Source organism: Humulus lupulus, chromosome 8, assembly GCF_963169125.1.
Source record: "Humulus lupulus chromosome 8, drHumLupu1.1, whole genome shotgun sequence".
NCBI classification, from domain to species: domain Eukaryota; kingdom Viridiplantae; phylum Streptophyta; class Magnoliopsida; order Rosales; family Cannabaceae; genus Humulus; species Humulus lupulus.
Window position 1 is genome coordinate 53,427,016 of NC_084800.1, and position 23,400 is coordinate 53,450,415.

A 23,400-nucleotide genomic window follows, 5' to 3' on the forward strand; every position below is an offset into this window, starting at 1 on the left:
GATTATCATAATCATCATTTGGTAATGTATACATGCAGAAATGAGTTTTCTTGCTGAGCCTTGGCTCACGGGTGCTATGTGGTGTAGGTAAAGGGAAAGAAAAGCTCACACAGCATTGAGTGGAGAGATTAGGTGGTGATGTGTACATATGCGGCTGCTTGACCACCACGGTCAAGGTGTTTCTCAGGGGAACTAGGGGTTAACCCTATTTTTGCTGCTTAGGTAGGCGGGTTGTAATTTTTACACTGTAATGACCATTTTGGATTGTAAATAACTTGTAAACGCTTTTATGGGCCCATGTATAGTTTTATGTTTTAAATAAAATATATCATTTTCTTTTGATTGAGTTTTTCACCTTAGCCTATTAATAACACCTAGATGCACGTTTATAACCAAATGACTCGTTTAGCGAGTTAAGCACGGTTTAAAGCTCACAGTAACGGTCTTGGAGTAACCAGGGCGTTACAGCTTCAAGGGCGGAGTGTACATATGCTGCCTGCTCGACCGCCACGGTCGAGATTACTTGCTGGAACTAGGGTTGAACCTTGATTTTGCCACCTAGGCCAGCTTTTTGTATTTATGTTGTATCTGTATCACTTTATAAACTATTTTGGGATCTCGTGTAAGAACTTAAACCTTTTGATGAAATGGTTACTATTTGACCAAAAATTTTAATACACAATCCTTGAGTTAGTTTTAATTACCTGGTTTAAGTCCACATTATTTGTTTAGCGAATTAAGCACTATTTAAAATACACAGTGTAATGGTCCTGGATTAGTAGGACGTTACACCTCCTCACCGGGTCCTAGGGGATTGTTATGGTGTTTTTCTCCTAGGATAAAACGATCTATGAGCAGCAGCTAAGCACATTGCTTCTACTCATAACGAACTGACTAATGTCTAAGAGCGCCACCATGATCTAACTGAGGACTAAGAGATCTTCGACACCAGATGGTATGAACTCGAAGGAGCTTTAACCAAGAACACAAAGGAAGAGAACTTCAAACATAGAGAGGAAAAGAGAACTTCAAAAATTGATAGGGTGATTTTCGAAATGGTATATAAAGCAATGAGGTAAAGCCTTCTATTTATAGCCTTCAAGGAGGAATAAGTGCTTGAGAACTAACTAATGTCTAAGAGCACCACCAAGATCTTACTAGGGACTAAGAGATCTTCGACACTAGATGGTATGAACTCAGAGGAGTTTCAACCTAGAACACAAAGGAAGAGAACTTCGAACAGAGAGAGGAAAAAAGAACTTCAAAAATTAATAGGGTGATTTTCGAAATGGTATGTAAAACAATCAGGTGCAACCCTCTATTTATATTCTTCAAGGAGGAATAAGTGCTTGAACCTTCGTATTTGTTTCTAGATTGTTCTTGTTGGCCCAATGCAAATTGGGCTTTATGGACCTTCATTCATGCCCGCACAAGTTGCTTGCATTTTTGTTTCACCCACGATGATTTGCAACCCCTATGCGCGGAAGAGAGAGTCTATTTGCTTATCAACTTACCATGCTAAGGATATGTGATTAGTGCCAAAAAAATACACATTTATTGATTTTAATAGTCAAAATAAATTAAATTTTAATTAATATTTTTATGGAATTAATATGATTTAATTTATAAATGAAAATATTTAATTTTAATTTAGTTTGTTTTATTTTGCAGGATATAATTGGTATTTTTGGCACTTGGAAACAAAGAAAAAAAAAGAAAGAAATAAATAAAATTGAACAAACAAAGAGAATGTGGCATTTTTGGAACCAAAAGGCTCAATCCAAAGGCACAGGCCCACTGCCCCCTCTCCCAGTAACCCGCCAAGTGGTGCAGCCTCTGTGCGACATGCGTCCGCAAGCCTAGCAGCCAGCGACCCGCGCCCTTGACCCGTGCACCTGCCCGACTACCCGCGCATGTCCGCCTAAAGCCCCAGCCCAATCCTCCTACTCCTTGCCTTTTCCTTCAGCCAACCTTGACACGTGGCGCGCTCCTATTGGTGCAACTTGATCAATATTTCAGCTGCCATCAGCCACCTTTCAGCCCATTTTCTGTGCATTTTCGGCCTTGGACCCTTTCATTTTGAGTTTTAAAGCTCACATTTTGTGGTGTTTTAGAAAAAATGGCAAAATGAACATTCACTAAAATAGTTAGGCTAATATTATTAATAAGATTTGATTTTTCAAAAATCATATTTTATTATTAATATTTCAGATTTATTTTGTAAACCATCATTTATAATTTAATTTCCTTTTAGTCATTTTCTTCTTCTATAAATAAAGACTCTTCTTTCACATTTGGTATATAATTTTTAGAGTAAATAAACTATAACAAAATTTCTGCTCACTTTCTTCTTAGAATTTTGTGAGAATCATGAGCATTATGGCCTAATCTTCCTATGATGGTTAGGGATGATTTCATATGCTAGTGATGTTATTTTGCTACTTTGATTTACTATGTTCTTAATATAATGTATTTGAGTTGTTTATGTTCTTTCATCCTCACCTTTGTTTTGTTTATTTTTATTTATTCTTGCTAATAGTATATAGGATTAGTCATGGTATTTATATGTGATTCTAATTAGTAAAAGTAATATTGATACATAATTTTATGTCTATTCTTCTATTGCATTATTGCCCTTAGGTATTTTGTCATGTTTAGATTTTTCATAAGATTAAAATTGTGCTCCTAAAGTAAATAAATTTATAACTCAAATGGACTTTTGTTAGAAAAAAATATGGACTTTAATATTAGATTTTCCAAGTAAATATTGGGATGTGAACTATTTACTTGTATATTTTTGTAAATCAAGTAACTAAGTAACCAAACAAGCATATGGATGATTATTGAAATCTTTCTTCTTCTCAAATCTCGATTACACCTTATTTTTATTTCAATTGTCTCATTTTATCATTTCATAAAAAAGACAACATCAAAATCTCAAATTTATTTTCATTTCCATTTTTATTTATTTCATGTCGCTAACTTTTTGTGTCATTTACCTACTAATCTTTTAGTTTTAGGTTAACTCATTGTGGATCGATCGCCCGACTTTTATTACAACTACCGTAAGTGGTTGTCATATTTTGGGCGATAAACAATATGAAATTCTATATATACCACTTTAGAAGGGTACTCAAATTTTTATGTGGGACTAATACAAATCTTACTATTTTTCCTTCTCATTTTACCTACTTTAGATTGACAATTTATCTTTCATCTCAAAATTAGTTTGAGCATATTACTACTTGATTTTTATATACTCGTGGAAGAAAATACAAATCTCAAAAAAAAATATATATCACTACCAAGGAGTAAGTCTTAATAAAAAATCATGCCTCAAAATGTTTTTCAAACCATAAGAAAGTTACATTACAGCTAGCACTTCTCATTTACTTTTTTTTTCAAAATATAAAAATTGAGGTAAAATGGTCAAGCCCACAGAATACAAAATCTGGAGAACTCAAACTGAATGTATGAACAAAATAATAATAAAAAAAGTATTCAATCATTGTTTGAATGGTCAAACTATTAAATTTTAATAAGAGCATGTCAAATCGTAGCTCTTGTAGTTGTGATTCACGCATGTGAGATGTGACTGAGTGTGACTATATCTCATTAAAGTTTGAACTCATTTAATTATTCCATCTCTATACCATACCATACCAACAACGACAAAATATCATTTTCAATTAATAATAACACAAAACATCAGTGTTGTGTTGACCTCTACATATCATTTGCCTTCTACGGAATATATCATCAAAACTTTTATCTTAATTAAATGCTATACGATAAAACCAAGGTAGTTCAAATAAAATACTCGATTGAACGAAGATTTTTTCAAACCAATCACATGCTATAATATTGTTAGTCACAAGTTTCTTTTTTTAATAAATAGAAGCTTAATGAAAATGGGCCACCAATAACATAAACTTTGATTTTATAATAAGTTAAAAGCAATGTGATTAAAAAGAATAAGAACCTATTGTTTTTTTTTATTTAAAACTTACGTACTTGCCTATTTTATTTTAGTTTTATTAAAATCCTAACTTCTCTTTTGGTGTCTACTTCATAACTTCTCTCTAGAAAGAAAGGAAAAATAAAACGTTAATAACTACTCATTATCCTTTTTCTTTTTTTGTATTATGATTAATTTCAGCTACGAATTCCAATTTTTATCACTTAGGTCTGGAATTTGCACGGAGAAGAACTATAAGAGAAAAATAAAATTTTGAAGAGAAAATTAAAAAAAACAAAAATTGTCTGCTTGCTAAGAAACAAAAAAGAGGAAAAATATTAAATGGATATGACCATACTTTAAATTAGAGATATTTAAAAAAAAAAAAATCAAAAGTTTAAATTACTAATATGTCCTTATATATTTAGTTTTTTTTATATAAATAATAAATAGGTATGAAAATAGTTATGATTTTTTAGAAATCAGGCTTCCTCCTAAAATTGGTTTCTTTCTATGTAGAAACCCTAGTTGTTAGGCCTAGGTTTTTTTTGCTAGTTTTCTCTTGACCGAAACGTGCTAGGGTCTACCTATTTGTCGATGGTGCTTCTGCTAAGAGGCCCTTCCCTTTCCCTTCCACTTCTTGGTTCGTTGATGCATTATTCTTCTTTGGTGGGCTTTTTCCTAACCACAGGTTGATGGTCAACGTTGGGTTTATGACAGTGTTTACTAGTTTAGGGGTGAGACAAATCCATCATTGGGTTGACGGCCAGTGGGTTGCGAGGGTGTTCAGAAGGTCTTTGGAGGAGGGTCTCGGCCTTGGTCTAGGGGGTTCTAATTCTGATGGGTCGCGATGAAGTCTTATGTGGTGGGGTGGTGATGGGCTTGGTTTAGTTTTTTATTTTGTTTTGCTTTTAATTTCTGGTTTTTTAATGCTCTGGTTAGCTAAGACCGTTACATTGTGTATTTTAAATAGTATTGAACTCGCTAAACGAGTCATTTGGCCATAAACGTGCAACTAAATGTGATTAACGGTCCAAGGTTAAAAATTTCAATAAAAAATAATATATATTTCATTAAAACGTTAAGCTGTACATGGGATCCCGTAATAAACGTTTACAAAGTTGTTTACAGTTCCAAAAGGGTAACTACAACTCAAAAGTTACAACCCGCCGACCTAAGCGGCAAAAATAGGGTTTAACCCTAGTTCCTCTGAGAAACCTTGGTCGTGGTGGTCAAGTAGTCGCATATGTACACGTCGCCACAGAAGCTCTCCAAGTCATGACTGGTCCAACTTCCCTTTCCCTTTACCTGCGCCACATAGCACCCGTGAGCCAATGCCCAACAAGAAAATTTAAACATGCTCATAAGCAATTAATAACACATTACCTAATCACAATATGCATGCCTAACGTTAATAACCTTACTCATGCATGTATACAATTCATATAAATGACTACAGCGTCATATGGGGCCAGCTACGCTAATTACATGATTAATGAATCATAGTGGGGCCTATTGCCCAAAACATATGATTAATAAATCATAGCAGGGCACGTTGCCCAAAACACATGATTAATAAATCATAGCGGGGCACGTTGCCCAAAACACATGATTAATAAATCATATCGGGGCCTAGCCCTAGGATATGGGACTAATAAGTCACCCTGGGGCCCATCACCCTATCCTCCGTATAACCAGCCTTGGAGTTGGCCCATCGTACTTGGCGGTTAATTTTCCATGACCATTGGGTCGGTTAAGCATATGATGCGCTCATGATTAGATCTAACCATATCGACCAGCACTCAGCGTGCTATTGTCGCCCTTGACTAATAAGTCAATGCTTTTCGACCAGCACTCAGCGTGCTATTGTCGCCCTTGACTAAGAAGTCAATGCTTTTCGACCAGCACTCAACACTATTGTCGTCCTTGACTCATAAGTCAAGTCTTTCTCCATCAGATAACGCAGACAGGCATTCATTATATAACAACTATCCAAATACAGAGCATTGATCATGCTTAATCAATCAATCACAGGAATAATCATAATTATGCGCATTTACAAGAGCCCAAGCCCTAATCAAATCTATATTCAACATTCGGGCCAAGCCCTAATCATGTACATCACATATTGGGTGCAGTTTTCTTACCTCAGGTCTGAGTGTAATGTAATATAAGAACGACCTTCGAGCATGATCCCGATCCCGAGCCCCTAGCGATAACCTAGTCACAACCAAGTATAGAATGGTAGGTTTTAAGACCTTATAAAACCATGTCGAACATGCAACACGATTTCATATTGTCAATACAAGTAGTAGAAATCATTTAGTTTGACAATCGTGTTGCTTGCTTGTTTTATGACATGATTATTGAAATAATACAAACATTTATAAAATCTCGAATATATGGATAGTTACAATTATAGTGACTAGGTCACAATGGATTTTAATTGTAATTATATGTTCAAAAGAACAAGTCCTAAGATTAGATCAGTGCATTGGATTTTCACTGATTAGACAATCTACGATATGGTCTACTTACACATTTGGGGTGTGATGTCTTGTCCAAGGCATTGACCAAGTAGATAAGATCGAATGTATTTGGTTACATCGAACTAGGACCGATATTGATTATTGATTGATAAATAAGTATCGTTATTATCAAATCTAATCAATGTCACAATGTTGACCATAGGTTAAGTCGATCTTAATTTTGAGTGATAATATTCTGCTAATTATATTATTTAAATCTTTTGACTTGTTTGTTACCAGCTTACCCCGATATTGATTATTGATTGATAAATAAGTATCCTTAATTGCTTTGTTCAAAAGTTTAGATGATTGAGATCTCATTTATGTGATTAAATTCACGAAAATATCATTTATAAGGAACTTAGTAAGAGTTCAGGATAAAATACTGATGAGGGGTAAAACGGTAATTTGCACCAAGCTTATTAGTAAGTCATCGATAGAGGATTGACTGACTGTAATGATTATAACAATGGGTAACGTATTTATGGTTTGGAAAATATGTTCTATGAATTCAAGAGTTCAATTTCAAGTCTATAATGGAGTCACGATGAATTAATAGGGTAGTGAAATTATTCGTAAATAAATTCACGGCAACTTATTGTAGCTTGATTTCATGAATCCATGATCCCCGCATCACCTTTGAGTAAATCGTCTAGAATGTATCAATTAATTGATTTAATTATCAATTAGGATTTTTAAAGTTGACTAGGTCAATTTTGGAAAATTTATAGAGATATGAGATTTAGAGAATAAAAGAGAATCTTTGGGTAAATTTATTAATATTGATAAATTTGTGTCAATATAAATAAATAATATTAAATCAAGTTTCAAATTATAATTAGTTAATTTAAAAAAGGATTTAAGTAATTAATTAAAAATAAATAAATAAATAAATAAAATGTTTTGAATTTAAATTGACCCCAGAGTCATAGGTTGCTAGTTTATTTTCATGAATGAACATGTATGAAATTGATTGATATGTTAGGGTGTCAATTGGATGGTACATGTTATTGGTGCATGTGTTATGTTTTGTTATGTAAATTTAGCAATAATTTGGTTGTTTTTGGCTTATTTTGGGATTGAAAAACTGCACAGATTTTTGTTTTAAAAAATTGGACTGATTGGGTAGTATGCATGCCGGGCACGCATGAAAAAGCCGTTGGGACTATGGGGTCGTATGGCGTCTGTACAAATCCATACAGCGAACCCGCGTGGGCCCGCAGCGGGCTTTTTCACAAAATAAAATATATTTAATTTTTTTAAATTGGATATTTTGTGCAGCTAAGTTTAAAATATTCAAAATTGATTATCTAGTTATTTTAGATATTTTAGATTTTTAAAATATTTTGAATTGGTTATTTGATAATCAGGATATTTTAAGATTTTTTTTTATTTTGTTATAAACGAAATATTAAAACTAATTATCTGATTATTTAAGATATTTTTATTGTTTAAAATATTTATAATTAGTTATTAGATAATTTTAAATATTTTTAATTTGGTTAAAAGATATTTTGATATTTTAAAATTGGTTAAAATATTTGAAAATAAAATATCTTGTCATTCCTAATAACTTAACATTCTAGGTTAAATTAATTATTTGATATTGAACTTTGTTTGATAAATTATATTTTAATTAATTTAATATTTTGCAACATGTTTAATTAATTATATTGAATTTTGTCTGATGATTCTATGTTAATTAATTATGGTATTTTTGCAAAATAGTATATTGTTGTGGTATATTTGCATAATTTAATAATACATGCTTATAGAGTAACATGTTAGGCTCATCCAATTATTAACATATCAAGCATCATTATTAAGTTGTTTTTTACATTTGGGCCTTAAATATAAGTATAATGATGGCCAAATTTTTGTGTTTGAAATTTGTGGGAAAACTCAAATAAAACTTTCATAAAATGTTAGGTTTTATTTGGGCCCAATTGAACATGTAAATTTTAAATTCCTCTATTGTGGGTGGTTCCACTTGTGAATGCCCATTTGATTTGCATTATTTGATTTGGCATAATCAATTGAATAACAATTAATAAAACAAAGAGATTTGGCCCAAGTCTATTTGTGGGAGCCCAAGGCTTTTATCTTTTTTTTTTTATTATTTATTATTTTAATTAATTTAAATAAAGTCCATTAAGTTGCCTATATAAGGAATATGATATATAGGGTTTTCATAAGTCAGTCTCAGTTGAATCATTGGGTAAGTGAAACCTAGACAATCTAATCATTTCTTAGCCACTGTCTCTTATTCTCTTCTAGATCTCTATCTCATGTGTTGAGAACCAGCCCACATTAGTTCTAGGTTCATCAAAGGCTTGGTGAGGAAGACTGTGTTGCTGACCTAGTTCAATCTCTTGATAATACTCTGCTATAGAAAGGAATTAAGGGTTAGAGATATTGAAGGAAGTAGTTGTTCCAGTTTCGCCACGCATATGTAAGTTTATGTACTTAACTTTGTATTTGTATCAATTTCATAGAATTATGTTCTAAGAATTTGCATGTTTGTTTGATAATATGTAAATTTCATGAAAATAAACAAAGATCATGTAATATTTATTTCCTACATAGAATCACGTCAAAAACGAGCGAATAAAGGCTTTTGGATCAAGTCCTAGCCTCCGGGACATCGAATTCTACTAAACCGGGTAGTAGGATCGATCTCGAGTCCTAAGGTTTGAGTTCCCACACTCAAAACACTTTATGGCCAAAATCCTGTATTTGCATCGCGGTGCCCCCAATTAGGGTCGCGGAGCGCCACTATTAGAGCTGTGACTCTCACAAATAGAGAGCCTAGCCCCAAATCACTTAGGACACGGGTCACGGCGCCTGCTGGGCGCGACCCTGCTTCAAGAACTGCCCTTACATATGAGTTCATGAGGGTCGCGGCGCGACCCCGCGAACTCAGCTTTCTCAAATCCAAAACCTCTCAAAACTCACCCCAAATCTGTACCAAACTCACCATTCACTCACATAATAACCCTAGAACCTCTCAGGCAACAAAACCCGTGTTTCCGATGGATCAAAATCTCACCAAACCGTAAAATCCAAAACAAAACTCAAGAAACTAAAGGAAATGGAAACTCAAAAATTCAAAGCTTAAATTACCTCTAATTAAGTTGTTTTCCAGCTAAATCCTCCGACTATCAAGCTTCTAATCTTCCCTAGAATCGTTATGACTCTAACCTTGATTGAATTAGAGCTCTAAAACTTGAGTTTCCTTCGAAAATGCCAACGAGCATCAAATGAGCGAACAGGAGATAGAATAAAACTGTTTGAACGTATTTCTGTTTATGACAGGTTACTTAGGGCTCAAGTAACCTTAAGCGAATCCCAAGGCTCAGGGTACCAAAAACGTCCCCGGGGTAAAATATTCAAATTTTCCAGAACTTCCTCCTAATCTCACTAACACCAAATATATCCTCGAATATTCATTCCCTTTACCCAATATCCCGATAATGTACTAAATGTTATATTATTTTATAATATAATATAATGTAATATTATATTATATTATATTATATTATAATGTTTTAGATTAAATAAATGTGATAAAGAGTGTCACATATTGTAACATATAATAGAGAGTTTCAATATTTAGATATATGAGATATATCCAAATAATGCAACATATTTGGTGTTACAAATTTGTAACTTCCAAATATTACCCTTTATTGTGTAAATTTTTTATTACACAATATTGAGATAAATTTCATAAAGCCATATGTGATATGGCTGTTAGAGATATGATTTTAACCTCAATAATGTGTTTTGGGAGTTACAAAATCATTTGGGAGGGTTTGGAACCGTTTGGAAAAACAACACATTTTTTAGTGCTGAAAATGGTCGGTGGCCACGGCCACTGAATGTTGGTGGCCGCGGCCTGTGGGACAGAGGCTAGTGGCCGCGGCCACAGGCTAAAAACTGACGAATTTTCAGTTTTTTCAATCTTTGTTGAACGGCTCAAAAAACCCAAATAACTCCCAAATCTCATTTTTAATTCCATATTAATCCAATTAAACATTGGTAACAGCCATGGGGGTTGGTGGAATTTGAAATTCAAAGGGTGTCTCTAAACTCTATAAATAGGAGCCTATAGCTCACTTGTAAGACATAACATTTCTATCCATTAGAGCACTTGGCTAGAAACACCTTGAGGCTTGATAATTCCAGAAAGCATTTCCTATAATCTGTGAGAGATCCCTTAGTGCTTGAGTTAGGGGGAAATAAGCTTTTGAACAAAGGTTTCAAACCTTGTTCAAGTTGGTGATCCCCAACACTCTTCACTTTGGTAGTGTGAGTGAGAGTTGTTTATCTTTTGTTTCTTGTTCCTTTCTTTCATTCTATTGCTTTTCATCTTTATATTGTTCTTCTCTATTTACTTGTATTTCTTGTTCAAGAGTTGTAATCTTTTCTTTTCTTTTGTTTCAAACACTTTCCTTTATTTGTAACATTTTGCTTAGAGTTGTATTTTACTATTCTCTTCTTCTTCATCATCTTCTTCATTTTCTTTGCCTATTTGTAATCTTCAGTTATAGAGTTGTAACTCTTTTTAATCAATCATTATTTATTTGTAATATATTGCATAGAGTTGTAATTTATTATTATTTCCATTGAGGCAAAATACATATTTTCCTAACACTAAATACCCAAAATACCCCTTGACTCACCCCGAGTCAAGTATTGGTCTCATTGTGACTTTCCCGCTAACTTGCTCACTAGGATCGCCTTGCGCCGGGTGACCCAAATATATCCGCATAATAATGTGGTCTCACACATATATGCCAAATATACTCATAACAGGCCAAATTACGAAAATTTTCCATCTGATAAGAAACAGGCTCACATGCATATTTAATACACCTAAACATGCATATCAAGTCATATTATAATATAACTCACATAATCATAAAATTATACACATAAATATCACATAAGCACGTAATTTTCCATAGTTTTCCATCCTGACCCTCTAATCAAGGCCCTAAGTCTTATTAGGTAATTTTTGATGTTACAGTTTTAGTTTTGATAATAATGTTCTTTTTGTGGGTGGATGTAAGACTAGTTTATTGGTCATCTTTGTGCCTGCCATCTTAGATGGTATAGCGGTTTCATCGCTTTGTCAAGATGACCCTTGTTACTTTGCTTTCTATATAGGGAATGTAGTGGCTCATTTCATTGACAAAGCTTAGAGTTTGAGATGCCTTTCTACTCTAGATGAGGATGTGTTTATGTCGTTGGATGAGAATAGTGATTGTAATACCCTTTGGGTACACAAGGATTTGTCCCTTGATATATGGAATCTGTTACACCCAAATTTCGAGAATAGAAATTTTGATCTCGGAAGTCAGGCTCGAGAAATATAAGTTTGAAATAAGCGGGTTCGTAATAATCAACTTTAATTAAAATATCAATGTAACGCCCTGGATAGCCAAGACCGCTACACGCTAGACTTGCTAATCAAGTCATTTAATTAAAAGCGTGTTATCAAAACTAAAGAGGAACTAGGGTTAAAATGTTTTGGTCTCAAAAGTCTCATTTTCATTAAGTAACATTATCTGTTTACACGGGATCCCAAAAATATTAAGTTTAAAGATCGTTTACAAAAGTCATAAGGTTTAGATACAATAACAAGCCATATTAAGGCAAAACAAACGGTTAGGAAAACTCTGTCCTGATCCACTCCTCGACCATGGTGATCGAACAGCTAGCTATGTACATTCCACCCCATGGCCCTCCATCTCAGGGTTGGTCCATCTTGCCTTTGCCTTTACCTGCACCACGTAGCACCCATGAGCCAAGGCCCAGCAAGAAAACACAACAACAGAGCATAAGCAATCAACACATAAGTCAATATCTTACATTGCATCACATAATCTCAACCATATAGTCATTCAGTATAATCAAGTATTCCATATACTAAACATTTCAACTTATATCATACACAGTTCACAAATTATAACTAGGGCTAGCGCCCTTAGGTCGCTCCGTCCATTATCCCACTGACTCCGGCCCGCTTAAACCGAACTCAGTGAATATTAAGCTGTCATTGGCTACCAGTGGCCAAGCCGCGCCCTGTGCGCAAGTATTATGTACGGCACTCTTAGGCCGCTTTTACATGTCCCATGGCATAATACCATCATTGACACGATATAAATACCGGGAGCACTTAGTCCCATCACAATCATATAACCGGGTGCAGTTTTCTGACCTTTCAATTCACTAGCTTTGATCCCTCGACTCCTTGAGCACGATCCCCCTCGAGCCCTAGCGCTCACCTAAACACAAGCATAGGCCAAGGTCATCATCAATCCTCAAGTCCAAAACCTAGCCTCGGGGCTAATCCCGAGCCCCCGGGAAGTCCTAGTTCCACCTAACAAGGTGGTGGAATCAAACCCCAAACCCTTGGTCAAAAACCCTTGCAAATAACCCTAAAATCCTCTTCAGAAGGCAGGGTAGCGCTACATCGCTCATGGGAGGGCGCTACAGCGCTACAAACAGAAGCAAAATCCCCTCAGCACTCATGGCCTAGCGCTACAGCACCCAAAGGCTAGCGCTGTAGCGCTAGTCATAGACAGACCAGCATCAGTTTTCCCTTCCTGCGATTTCCTCGAACCAACCTCAACCAAAACTCTTCCAAATCTTTTCCAACCTCAAAAACAACCTTATGACCATACTCCACTCATCCCAAGCACCCCAAATACCTAGAACTCAAGCACATGCATCCTCAAACTCAAAATTCACCATAGCCACTTCTAGACAATAAAACTCAGCAGAAACCAGTTGAACATCAAAGTTAGAGCTTAGAATTTATAACTTTGATGGGATTTCAACCACAAGTTGCCTCTAGACTTCCTTGACTTCCCCCTCCTCAGCCTTAGGCCTGAATTCCCTAAAGTTTCCATCTAATTCAACTTAAACACCATAGCTCAAAAACCAGAAACAGAAACTGAAGAACTCTAAAGTCTTACCTCAAGTGTTAGTGACCTCTTGCTAAACCTCTGCCAATTCCTCAACCCTAGCTTAGGATCCTTGATGTTCAGTCTATCCTAGCTCTCCTCTGAGCTTTGCTCCAAAAATCCTCAAGAAATTGATGAAGGAAGCTTAGACCGACCTTAGAAAACTCTCTCTGTTTTTCTCCCTCTCTTTTTCCTTCTTTTTCAGACTTCTACACTTCTCCACAATTTCCACTAACATAGAGTCTCAGTAATTCCCATATTTAGAAAGCCAAATGACCCTAATGCCCTCCCCTTTATTCCTAACCCTTTAATCCACTTAAGGGCATTCTAGTCATTTTACCCAATTCCCGCTAATTCCTCGAGTGTCTCTAATATTTCCCGCTTAAATCCTGATACCTAATTAATCACCAATACTATTCCTCAATGTCAAGATAGACTCCAGTATATTCACTAAATTCCCATTTATACCCCTGAGCTCACCCCGAGCCGGGTATAAATCTCCGCCATAACTTTTTCGCTACTTTGCTCACTAGGATCGTCTCAAGTCACGGATCACAGATATATCCACATAATAATGTGGTCTCGAAAATTATCACATATATCAATACAGTTATGCCCAAAATGGCCAAAATTACGATTATGCCCTTCTAACCTAATCAGGGCCTATATGCATACTAATACACATAGTCATGCATCTCAAATATTCCAATAGTCATATAACATGCTTTAAATCATAATCATGCATCTTAATCATTAAAATCACACATAATTCCCATTATGCCCTCCAGGAACACTAATCAAGGCCCTTAAGCCTTATTAGCAAATTTGGGTCGTTACAATCAAGGACAGTCTCACTGAGCAGTAAATGCGACAACATCGGAATTGGTGAGCTTGGAAACTATGTGGTCTTGGAGGTATTCCAAGGTTATATGTCAAGCTCGAAGCTACAATGACAGTGATTCAACACTTGTTTAAATTCCCTAATTCCTTTCCTGCCATCAGACAAGACGGTTCGAGCTCAGGTGTTGTGAGCTCGAAATGGAAGATCTGAACAATGTTACTTGTTAAAAGTTGAGGCGAACCAAGGTAGCGAGCTCGTGATGGTTGATCGGTCTCGAAGGCGTGTGAGATGAATGTTCAAGGTCGCGAGCTAAGTGTGAACATCTTTATTGTTATAAAATCCCTATGTTTAAGGGATTGGTTGTAATCTGTTATTAAATCCCAAATATCATGGGATTTATGCGCGTACGTAGTAACTATATGCATTTAATTGAATTTATTTAATTGATTTGTATAATTACTCCCTGAAATATGAGGGGAGATATTCTGTAAACCACTCTATAAATAGTGTGGAGCAATTCATTTGTAAGAACAGAGAAATCTGTATTGGGAAGATTCTGTAAAATCGCTTCCAGAAAGCTTTGAGAGAATTCCATAAAGTGAATAACATTGACTCGTGGACTAGGCAGATTTTAACTGCTGAACCACGTAAAAATCGTGTCTATTATTGTTTGTTTCCTCTGTTATTTTGTTTAATTACTCTACATTTCTAAGTTGACGAAAAACGGTGTCAACAGTTTGGTGCTTTCATTGAGAGCCATTAAAGACGTGTGCTTGTCTAATAAAAAAACCTCCTTAATCGTCAATGGCCGCTGCAAGCAATCCTAGTATTGGTGGGCGACCATTGCCCCAGTTACCCGAGGAATAGACTCCTCATACTGAGGAATATCCCCGACGACCTGGAAAGCAGACCATGGTGGACCCGGTTCCTGAGGAGAGGAGTGATTCATCTAATTCTCGTGGGCCACCTGTTCCCAGGCCTGATGAGGATTTATACTACAACCCTGAAAGATATGTTCCTATCGTGGAACTTAAAAATCGTCAATTGCACAAACAATTGGTAGAGGCAACAAAACGCAATGAAGAATTAGCCAAACAGGCAGCTAACTCCCAGGCACCTCCCCGGAGGCCTAGAGGACGCCCCCGTGGGAGCACGACCGCCAAGAGGGCGGAACAAGCAGCACAACTGAATCAGCCAAGGCCCCGGAGGAGTACCTGGGTTGAGGCCATTGCCAACCCTACTATAATGCCCCGAATTTCCTAATAAGGGTTAGGACCTTGATTAGGAGGCCGGGAGGGCCATAATTAATTTATTATGATATTTAATGACTATATGCATGTTTATATGAATTATATTATTATATGATGATAAATGCATGTATATGGGGTGTATTTATAATTATAAGGATGTTTTGGTAATTTGGCCATTGAAGGCATATTTGTATATTTGGGTGCATATTGTAATTTGTGGATGAGATTCCATTATTATGGAGATATATTCGAGCTATTCGGCATGAGACGATCTTATATTATAAGTTAGTGGTTTTGTCATAACGGGGTCAGTTATTGGGTAATAAGAATGTTTATTTGATGATAAATTGGGAGTTATTGAGATCAGGAGGAAATTCTGAGAGTTTTGGCTATAATGTCCCCGGGGGTGTTTTTGGGACCCTAAGCACTAGGTTTTATTTGAGGTTACTTAAGCTTGAAGTAGCTTGTCAGATAGAACGTACGTTAGAAAACATTTCCTCTCTCCTTCGTTAGCTCATTTTACCGTTCGAAGCCTTTTTGAAGAAATCTTGAGTTCTAGGAGTCGGAATCAAGCAAGAATCAAGGCATATCGATCCTAGGAAATATTAGAAGCTTCTTGACAGAAGGATTTGACAAGAAACAACCCAATCGAAGGTAATCTAAGTTTAATTTTTGAGTTTTTAGAGTTTTTAAGCTTAGAATTGGGTTTTATGAATTGTTGAGTTTTTGGTTCGATTGAGCCTTGGGTTTTGATTGTTTTGGACCATTGGGAAGCTTGGGAACTTTGATTTAATGATTTGGTAATGTTTAGGCATGGTTTTGGAGGATTTGGGAAGTTGAAAATCGAGTTTGGCCATGTTCTAGGTTGGGCGCCGCGGCCCTTGATGTAGGGCGTCACGACCCTTGCTTCAGGAATGGCTGGGGGCCATGACTCTTGAGCAGGGTTGAGCCCGTTTGTGTGTTTTGACCCCGGGAACATAGTCTTAGGCCTCAAGATTGTTCCTACTACTTGGATTAGTTTGGATTGATGTCCCGGAGGCTAGATATTGGTTTGGAAACCTATGTTGATCATTTTTATTGATGATGTCCTGTATTTGGTTATGACTAGGTGACCGCCAAAACACTAAAAGTTGATCGTTCTCAAGGGTCGTTCTTTTATTCATTCTAGCTCGAATCTGAGGTAAGAAAACTGCACCCTGTGTATATGTGACATGCATGGTGTAGAGTCCCAGAATTTACTTAGCTAGTTAGATAGTAGTAGTAGTAGTAGTAGTAGTAGTAGTAGTAGTAGTAGTAGTAGTAGTAGTCGTAATAGTAGTAGCTAGTATTAGTTATAGTATGTTCATTACTATGGATTTTGGTTCAAGCCGGGACTTAGTTGGAAACTCCTAGCAATAGTTATGAATTTTATAAGTTTAACTATAGTTTAAGAATATTAATTATAACATAAGGTTTGATTAATATTGCTGGTTATTAATATGATAATTATTATAACCTAAGGTTCAGATAGAGCTAATAAGAATATGACACTTGTCATGAGCATGGTTATTCCTAAGGTTTTGATAGAGCCAATAGGAATATGATACTTGTCATATGTATGATTATTAAGGAATTATTATTTTAATGATAAAATAAGAGAAATATAAGACTTAGTCTTCACCAAAATCTGATAGGAGCATGATATTTGTCACAATTTTATTTATTTGTGGATTATGTTGTAAATAGATTTTTTGTAACTTTAGGGTACTGTAACTTTCGACCTGTTTTTGACCTAGTTATGTTATGAATTTCGAAAAATAGTATTAGTATTTCTAGAAAGTTGTAGATAATTTAATTAGCTTTCTAACGGTATAAAGAGAGTCCAAATTGGAGTTCTACAGCTCCAGATATGTTGATTTTACTTCAGGGGAGTTTAGAGTTACGAGATTTAGGAAGTTAGAAGTTAGGATTCTATTTGTTTTTATTATTTTAAAAATCAAGCTTTGAATCCTTAAATCTCTCTGAAAAATTTGACCAATTCCTAAGCCTTTGGTTGAAGGATATTCAAATATTTTCAATTAAATTTATTATTTTTATTCAAAGCCAAAAAGAAGATTTTTATTCCTAGAACTCTATAAATAGGACCTAGCACCAAGCCTTTTCATTCATTCTTCAAGCATTGATCAGAGCCTTCCATGTGATAGTGAGACTATAGAGTGATAAACACTTGGATTGGGGTTATAAGCTTAATAAACACTTGGGAAGTAAGGTTATAGTGTATTTCGGTTTCGAGGTATAGTTCGGTCATAGAAGCATTCAAGGTATTCCTAATTCTAGTTCCTTTCTGTATTGATTCTTATAGTTCTTCTCTACTCAAATCCTAACTCAGTCTTTTCTATTCTTGGTTAGACATCTAAGTTCTTCGAACTTAAGGTTTTCGTTGGTAAGTATCATTTCGATGGTGTAGTTTATTCTTTCCATCTTTTTTCTTTAGTATACTCACCTCTATATTATGGTTTTTAGGAGTGTTCCAAAATCCCGACTTTGTTCTCATCATCCCGGTATATTGGTAAGGAAAATAGGATAGGATTTTATATGTTATATGATATGTGATATGTTATCTTATGTTATGTTGTGTTATGAAATGTTATATTGTGTATGTTTGTAGACTTGGGCATATGACCTGTACACTAACAAGCCCCAATAAATTTATGGGCATATGACTTGCTTAGCTAGCAAGCCCCACAAATCTAATGGGCATATGACTTGTTTAGTTATGGGACCCCAAGTAATAATGGCCATTATAGTATGTGTGGCATATGTTTATGATATGTTTTATTATATGCTACGTTATGAATTTTATGTATATGAGTTATGTGTTAGGTTTTCCTTGCTGGGCATTAGGCTCATTCCTTTATTTTTTTAGTGTGATGCATGAAACTAGATACGGAGGCGGAAGGATTCTTGGAAGCTTGGCATGTGTGTTGAGGATGAACGGACTGAGTGGACTGTGTGTCGATCGAGGATGAAGTTATTTATATTTAGTCTTTTAGATCATGTTTTTCTGCATTTTGTTTTTTTAAACAATTGAATTAAAGTTTATGTTTTTCTTTTAAACAATGGGTACCCATGCCATATTTTCTATTATTATGTATTTGATACAATATTTTGAGATTTAATAAAGTTATATTATTTCTTATGTATCTTTCCCAAAATAGTAGCTATGTATAGTAGATCTAATGGTCCAAGGTCATAGAAATAGTTGGGTCATTACACATGGTTATTCTTGATGCATGTTGGTTGATTAAATGTGACATGCATGGTTATGATTGAGGCATTTCAAGTGATTAAATGTGATGCATGTGCTGCACGAGAAACATGTGGTTAGGGCATGCTATGATTATTGAATATGAGAATGTTCAGAGCTTGAGCCTCTGTGTTTATGCATGGTCCTAATTATGATAGCAGTTGTTAAGTAAGCATGCTGAATGCCTTATATTCGGATATTTGACATATGATATATGTTTGGTGGCATTGCTTGCTTGTGTGTGGCACCAACTGTTCAGAATTGGCATTGGCCGCGTATTATTGACTTGAGAGTCAGAAACGGCTTATGTGCGAGGACACAGGGCCGAATGAAGATTAGATCTAATCGATATCAGCGTTGAATGACTCATAGGGGGTATTAATGCTGGACCGACCTGAAGGTCGATGAAAATTATAAGCGCTTGGCTAGTCTAGGACTAGTTACTCAGAGCCACGGCCTAAGGCCTAGGTGACTGCTTGTCTCATGGCTAGGGAATAGTGTTCCATAGTTATGACTCTAGGGTCATGAGGAAGGTTATGTTGGTGACTAATCATCATGCACCTATCCTGTTTAAGCTAGTGAAAGGATCACTTATTTATAAAGGGAACGGAACCCACCTTAGTGACTTGTACCACTGTCACTCTTTTATTCAGGACTAACAGCCTGGTATGGTTACCGGAACCACCAGTGATAAATCACTTATCTGATTGAGACTAACTTGATAGTCGTCCACTTAGGAGGGCATGATTCTTTATCCTGGATACCCATCATTATGTGAACCAATTTGTCTGCTTGATTAGGGCTATATCTGCTAGGCGTGTGCCTTATGATTTGATGACATGTTATTACTGTTCATGAGCATATTGAGTTTTCTTGCTAGGCTTCAGCTCACGGGTGCTATGTGGTGCAGGTAAAGGCAAAAGAAAGCTGGACCATCCTTGATTTGGAGAGCTTAGGTGTCGATGTGTACATATGCAGCTGCTCAACCGCCACGGCCGAGGTTTGAAGGAAAGGAGCTAGGGTTAAACCCTGTTTTGCCGCTTAGACCGGCTGGTTGTAAATATTTTCCTGTAATAGACCTTTAAATTATATTTTTGGGATCCCAATGTATATATTAAACGTTCTAATGAAACATTATATCTTCACCAAAAATTTTAATCCCTAAACTGCTAATCATACTTAGTTACACGATTTTGGCCAAATGACTCGATTAGCGAGTTTAGCACTGTTTACAAGGCACACCATAACGGTCCTTGGAGTTTAGGACATTACAACTTGGTATCAGAGCGAGCCAAGGTTTATGGTTCCTGAAGACAAGCTGGGCATGTACACTCTTCACTGTAGATAACTTCACTCAAGGAATGGTAACTATTTTCGTAGTTATGTGCTTAACTGCTTAAATAGAATGTAAATGCTTTACCTGCACATTGTATTAGGGAGCATGCGATTCTGATAGAGCTTGGCTCTTGACTATATGATTATATGCTCCGTGAATATATATATATATATATGGATGTGATTATATGATTACCTGCTCTGTGAGTATATAATTGTGATATTTGCATGCTGGAGTTGGAGGCATGGTATGAATGTTGGGAAAGCAGGCATTATGATTGATGTATGAATGTCATTGGCATGTTTTTAGCACTGCAAGTTGTTTGTGACTGTGGTGTGGTAAGATTGTTCCCGTGTGGAAAGCTCTTGATATGCTCATCATGATTAATGGGTCAAGTTATTGACTGCAGATTTAATCAACAGGTTTATAGCCAAGGCAGATAATGAGGCCTGGTGGTGGTTATACAGAGGCTGGGAATTACAGCCAGGGTATCAATTCTTCCTCTGCTCCTATGAATTTCCAGTAGATGATCTTAGATTTGCAATCAAGGTTGCAGAGGCATGAGGAAGAGATTAGGTGTCTGAAGAAACAGCGGAATCTGTTGGGGAGCACCTCTTCCTTTGCTATGCCAGGAGTGGCATCAGCTTTGGCTCAGCCTAGAGTTGAGAATAGATGGGAATTACTCTGTGGAAGATTCCAGGAATATTACCCTCCAATCTTTGAGGGAGGCCTAGATCCATTCAGAGCTGAGTAATGGATGGGCATGATCAGTTCCATTCTTGATAGTATGGGGCTGGTAGGTCACGATAGGGTGATCTGTGCTACATGTGTACTGCGGGATGATGCTCGGACGTGGTGGGAGGTAGTATCCCAGACACGAGACACAGTTGTGATGGACTAGAAAGAATTCAGGCAGATGTGTAATGAAAAGTATTATTGTGAAGTAGCTAAGACCGCTAAGATGAATGAGTTTTTGAATCTCGTTCGGGGTAATGCATCAGTGACCGAGTATGTTAATAGATTTGGTGGGTTGGTCAAGTTTGCTCTAGATATGGTACCCACAGATGTAGCTCGAAAGGAAAGGTTTATTCAGGGGTTGAACCCCAGAATAGTTCAGGGCATTAGAGTTGCCCCAGTGCATGAAGTCTCTACCTATGCTCAGGTGGTAGGGATGGCTCTTGCTGTTGAGAGCGTAGGACATCAGATTGGGCAACAGAGTGCTGGAGAGCGCGGAGCTCAGATAGTGGTACCTCCACTTATTGGAGCAAGTGAAAAGGAAAGCCGGAAGACATATCCAGTATGCGCTCGGTGTAAGAGGCATCACCTAGGAGAATGTCGAGCAAGGGCGTGTTTCTCATGTAATATGTTTGGACATCGTAAGAAGAATTTCCCAATGCGAAGGAAGGATGAGCAAAAGGGGATGAACAGCTCGACTGCAGCTCGAGTGTTCATTCCGATGCAGTCGGAATTTGAGTCTGAGATTAGTTCCTCAGGGGTGGCAGGTCAGTTTTTTGGTTCTGAGTTTTGAGTTATGCTGTTTGACTTTGGTGCCATGCTGTTCCTTTATTTGTTGCATATAGAGAGCTATAGAGTTGTTATGCAGATCACATGGTTATGTTGTGATGGGAAGATGGCACTGTATCGGTAATCCAAAAGATGAGTTGGGTTATGATAAAAAAGAACTTATCAGTGATTTTGATGAAGCTGGTTATGACTAGCTTTGGTTTAATCTAGGATACGGATTGGCTAAGTAGTTATGGGCAATTTTAAATGGCAAGGAAGAGATAGTAACTCTTGGGCTTGAGAGTGGGAAGCCTTGTGATAGTTGGCATTGTGCATGGTTCTGTATGCTTATGACATTTGTAGTGAGAGCTAGAGTTTTATTGCAGGGAAATGCATGGAACTCTTAGCTAGTGTGGTAGATGCCACTTAGATTGTGTCAGTGAGATCAGGACAGACTGGATTAGTCTGTAAGTTTTTGGATGTGTCCAGGGGTCTTGCCAGGGTTTCTTTTATATGAAGAGATAGAATGGTTATCGGATTAGTGCCAGGGATGGAATCATGATTGAGGGCATTGTTTTGAATGACTTAGTGGGGTTGTAAGAATTAAAGGCTCAGCTAGTGAGTAAGATGGGATTCTCTAAGGTAGATCTTGGACCTGGTTAGAACCAGTTAAAGATCAGAGAGAAAGTTATATAAAATATTGTGTTTGTATCAGATAAGAGCACTGGGAGTGCTGAGCATGATTTGGGAAACTGTTTAATGCCAAGTGTTTGTGAATCAGATGAACAAAGCATTCAAAGGTTTATTTGAATGGGATTTGTGATCGTCTTGGATGATGGTATTGTGGTATTTTCTCTGAGGAGATTTGCCAAGGTTAAGGAATGCCTTAGGGGCAGGAGTGTCTTTGGGTGGTGAAGATATTTCAGGTGCCTTGGGAAAGAGTTCTAAGTCTTCTTGCAGATCAGAATTAGTTTATGGGTTGTTATGGCATCTCAGTGATAGAGAAAAGTAATTGCCTAAGCAATATGTTGGTTAAAGGATATGACCAGAACTAGAGTAGAGTTTCTGGTGGGTCAAGTGGCCAGTTTTATGTTTGAAGTTATCATTTCGGAAAGGATTAGAAGGAAAGATGACTAATTGAACCACAGATAAGAAAGATTGAATGGAAAGTCTTAGCTGGATTAGCTAAGAGTTGTGCAGTGTCAAATATAAACCTATTATGGTATAAGGGTCAGATTTGGAATCCGATGGACATCGAGATTAGTTGGGAGATTCTGGACGAATCTCAAGCTATTCTTTTATTCGCTTCATTAAGGCATCATGGAAAGGTAACAAGATATGAAAGCTTTATAGTGGTGGCCTGAGATGGAGAGGGACGTAATGGAATGCGTGGTAAAGTTCTTAACCTGTTAGCAGGTTAAGACAGAGTATCAGGAATCAGCAAGGCCATTATAGCCTTTGAGTATTTCATAATGGGAATAAAAGAGCATCGCGATGAGTTTCGCGGTGGGATTTCCAGGTTAGTGGATCAGCGTGAGTTGGCATTGAGTCATTGTGGACTAGTAGTCCAAGTGAGTTCATTTTTATCTGCAAGGATAAGTAAATAATACGGCTGATCAGTATTCAAATCTCACTGTGAGAGGGATAGAGCGCCTTCTTGAGAACTCAAGGTCTATCTTATTAGATGAAGACGCTAGTGCATCCTCTAGGTTTTGGAAGGGTTA